Source organism: Orycteropus afer, unplaced genomic scaffold (assembly GCF_000298275.1).
Source record: "Orycteropus afer afer isolate SDZICR_OR568_19922 unplaced genomic scaffold, OryAfe1.0 scaffold00088, whole genome shotgun sequence".
Classification (NCBI taxonomy): domain Eukaryota; kingdom Metazoa; phylum Chordata; class Mammalia; order Tubulidentata; family Orycteropodidae; genus Orycteropus; species Orycteropus afer.
Genome location: NW_006921675.1, coordinates 2,613,760 through 2,618,404, shown reverse-complemented (window position 1 = coordinate 2,618,404; position 4,645 = coordinate 2,613,760).

Below are 4,645 nucleotides of genomic sequence, written 5' to 3'. Positions count from 1 at the left end.
CCTTCCCTTCAAGGCTCAGGGGTCCAAGATTATCTTCTGTGTCTGTGTTAATTGGTTTCCCTTTTCTTTGTTGAAGAGGGTCTGTGCAGTCCTTCTGCCATCTTGCCGGAACTCCTCTCAGTATTATTTTTAACCAACCCAAAACCAAACCCATTGCCACTGATTAGATTTTGACACAATGACTCTATAGGACAGAAGAGAATTGCCCCATAGGGTTTCCAAGACTGTACTTTTTATGGAACCAGACTCATGTTTCTCCCATGGAGTGGCCAGTGGGTTTGAACCAACAACCTTTCAGTTAGCAGCCAAGTGCTTAACCACTGGGCCACCAGGGCTTGCTGTAGATTAAGGAGAGCCAAATATCTGAAAGCCTCCTCTCATGTCTAAAATGGGTAGGCTCAAAATTTGATTTGCCAGATTGTGGATAATTCAATATTGTACTTTATAAAGGCTTACTTCTCACTCACATTAACAGTTTAGTACAGTTTCATCAGTAGAGGGTGGGTGGTGGTTCTGTTCCGTGAAACCACTCAGAGGTCCAGACTCTTTCACCTGGGCTCCATCATTCCTTAGGAGACTGGAGTCTTTTCACTAAACTTTCTCATCCAGCCTGGAGGCAAAGGAAGAGAGAAAGCAGAGAGGATCATGCAGAACATTTAAGAGTCATGTTTGGAAGAAGCTTATATTACCCCTCTCCACATTCCACTGGCCAGAATTTGGGCCACAAAACCTGACTAGAAAATGCAATCTAGTCATGGGCCCAGTTTTTCCTAGATGAAACTTGGGAGAACATCAGGCCAATCTTTGCCACATCTTTCAACATTTTCTGTACTTTCTTCAGATAGAAAAAGAAAACAAACAAACAAAAAAAACCCCAAAAACCCTTTACTATAGAAAATTTCAAACAAATACAAAACTGTAGAGAACAGCTAAACCCAGTTTTCACTCATGGTCAATGTTGTTTCATCTGTACTTTACCCAATTCCTCCTCCTTCCCATATGACTTTAAAGCCAATTCTAGACATTGTCTCATTAAATCTGCAATTATTTCAGCTCAATATATTTTCAAGCCCTTACTATGTGTCAGTCACTATGCATACACTAGGAATATAATGATGAATAAGACGTAATTTTTGCTTTTAAGGAGTTGCAGCTAAGTGAGGCCCTTACAGACTAAAGCTTATTGAGATAGACTGAATCTCAATGAAAACAGAATAGGAACTCTTTTCTTATTTGGGGTTGGGGGTGGGAAACAATATCCTGATTTGTAACAGGGCATCAAAAAGAAAAAAAAAAAAAAAAAAAATCACCCTTGAAACAGCCAAAGTGACCACAATAATTAACCACCCCATTTCCCCCTGACCTCCCTACCTCAGCAGTGGGTTTCCTTAAGCCTCTTCACTGTTTCTTGAGAAGCTGCTCCTGTGAGAGAGCTGTTGTAGCTCAGCAGTTCTGTATCTCCTAAGGCAGGAGCTCACCAGGCAGTGGAGAAGCCTGATAATGAAGCGGCTGCTGAGAGAGGCCAAGAGAGTCCCTTTCTGGCCTGGACAGCTCCTGGGCTTTCCACTCAGCAATGACCTCAGGCTTTAACTCTGTCTTTTCCAGGAGGTGAGAAGGATAAGAGGCCTCTAGGGGCTCAGAGGCAGAATCTTAATCAAAAAGAAACAGTGCTGACAGCTCTGCTGGCTCCAAGTTCTCTCTAATCAGGACTCAAGACACATTAATGGGCCACTAACCTTGCCCCAGATGTCCTGCCCCAGATCACCACCTCCACACCAGTCATTCAACATGCCAGACAATGCCAGGAATAAAATAGTCTCTGTTTTCCACCTCCTTCACCTCTCCCAGCCTACAGAAGCCTAGAGTGTGAAATTCAAATGCAAGTGGGCTTGGAAAATAGGCAAACCATCATCAGGTAAAACACACATGCAATACTAAGCTTCATATTAAAACAGTTCGTCCTAAAGTACATATATAATTCCAATACTAATTTTAGTCACAGCTTATTCACCTGCATGAGATGGCGAGTTCTCTGAAGCACACCTGGGGAAATTGTTTCTGCTCAAAGGTGTGTCTTGTTAAGCGCAGAAGTAAAATAGAGTCACACATTTAGAGTCTGCCACCTGCACTGAGGGCCTGGGTAAGTGGAAGCTTAAGTAACCATTTATGATAATTTATATTTTCGTGTGGTCTCTGGAAGGTGCATATGGTTAATATGCTTGGCTGATACCTGAAAGTTTAGAGCTTCAAGTCCACCCAGAGGCACTCGTAAGAAGGGCCTGGGAATTCACTTCTGGAAAATCAGCCATTGAAAACCCTATGAAGCACACACTCTGACAGACACAGGGGTTGTCATGAGTTGGCATTGACTCAACGGCAACTAGTAATGTCTCTGTGTAGATGTATGACATCACAGCAGTCCACACAGGAAATGTACACTTGGGAATTGTCACTTGTCTCACCTGCCCATCTAGTTTGTGCTGTGAATATGGACAGAAAGTAAGTAGTAAGAACAATTTTGCTAGTTTCAAAATTGTTGGGGAATGGGAGAAGGGGACAAAGTCAATTAAAAACCATGGCTAGCAAAAAGTTATCTGGAAATTGTAAAACTTCAAATAATCAAATACTCTAAGGATGAATATAGTCAGGGCCACAGTTTGGCTCTTTATTGCAAAAGGGCAAGCTCATACAGTCAGATAGACCTTGATTCAAGCCTCGAGTCTACTAGTACTCAGCCACTTACTAGCTACTGTCTTGCAAGTAATTTCACCCAGAGCTTTTCGACCACAAATAGGTTGCATTTGCACGATAAAATGTTCCTGGCTATAATTTTTTTTATAATGATAAAATATTTAAAGCAATTTTGACAACTATTCAACATTTTATAACATTTGAAATTACATTTGAACACTAGTTCTATGGCTCCCTCTGAAGCTTCCTGAATACAGCAATTGTTATTCTATTGCATAATGCGTTACATCTAGTACCCATTGACAGAGAGCTATATGAGGTGAGCACAGCATGTATACCTTTACTGATCCTGCACTGACTCATCTCAGTCAAGTCATTATTATAGATATACTGAATTTTTCTTCAAGCCCCATATGTTGTTGTTGTTGTTGTTATGTGCCATCGAGTCGGCCCCGACTCATAGCGACCCCTCCTTGGGTTTCCGAGGCAGTATCACTACGGAAGTAGGATTGCCCAACCTTCCTTCTGAGGAGTGGCTGGTGGGTTTGAACCGCCAGCCATCTGGTTAGCAGGCAAGTGTCTTAGCCACTATGCTACCAGAGCTCCCCAAGCCCCATACAGATGCTCCAAATCCCTTCAAGTTTATTCCAGTATGCCAAACAAATATTAGAATTTTCTGTGTGGAAAAGACTAGAAAGCACTGATTTAATCTCTGTAAATAAATTTCCTTATAGGAAAAATGGGAATAGTAATAGTACATTTTTTGTGATGAGTTAAAATATATAAAAGCACTTAGAATTATGTCTGGAGCATAGTAAATAAATAATAAATGCCATCTATTTATTTTTCCTTTTCTGTAAGATGGGGATAATACATGAATGTTGGCTGTGCCACTTATCATTTGTTTGACTTAGACAAGTTACTTATTCTCTGAGTCTCTTCCACTATAAAATGGGGACAGTAGTAATAATACTACCTACTTCATAGGGTTGATATAAAAATTAGACGACACATTAAGGGCTTAGAACAATGTCACATAGTAGGTCAATAAATGAGAACTAGAATTACTAATGCTATTATTAGTTCCTATGTGCATAACTTTTTATTCCAATGATATCGGAAGCTCCTTAAACTGATTTCATTCTCTTCAGGACTTATAGTTCTAAAACCATAGAATTTGTCAACAAATGATTGGAGATTCATCTTGTAGAGCTGTTAGCCTTTCTTCTTACAAGAACAGCTGTAAGATACCTCCATTGTAAAGGCAAGAAAGCTGATGTTTAGAGAAATTATGTGGCTTGCCCAAGATATCAGTAGGTTAGTTTCAGAGGTGGAAGTAGAACTCAGGTCTATTGACGCCAAGGATAGTGTACTTTTACCAGACCACACGACTATACTGGAGTTGCTACATATGGCTGTACAAACCAAACTCAACCAAACCAGTGCTGTGGAATCGATTCAGACCTTTTTTTGAGGGATAGGGTAGAATGGGAGTGGGAGTCAGAGCACACTACTGACTCATATTGACTTCCCAAACCAAACCAAATTCACTGCTGTCGAGTCAGATCTGACTCATAGCGACCCTTCTTTGGGTTTCCAAGGCAGTATCACTACAGAAGTGGATTGCCCAACCTTCCTTCCCAGGAGTGGCTGGTGGGTTTGAACCGCCAGCCTTCTGGTCAGCAGTCAAATGCCTTAGGCACTACACCACCAGAGTTCAGTGAACTCAATTCCCTAGTTATATCTCCCATATGCAGAATTGATGGATAACTGGCTTTTAGTATCTAAGAATAAATTATGCTGTAAGTTCTACAGTATGTAAAGTGTAGTAGTATTTGTTAGCTAATGCAATGATTCTCAGCATTATATACTAGATTTACCCTTTCAGTCCAATTTTTAAGACACTGTGGAGGGAGCTCTGGTAGCACAGTGCCTAAGGCACTTGACTGCTAAC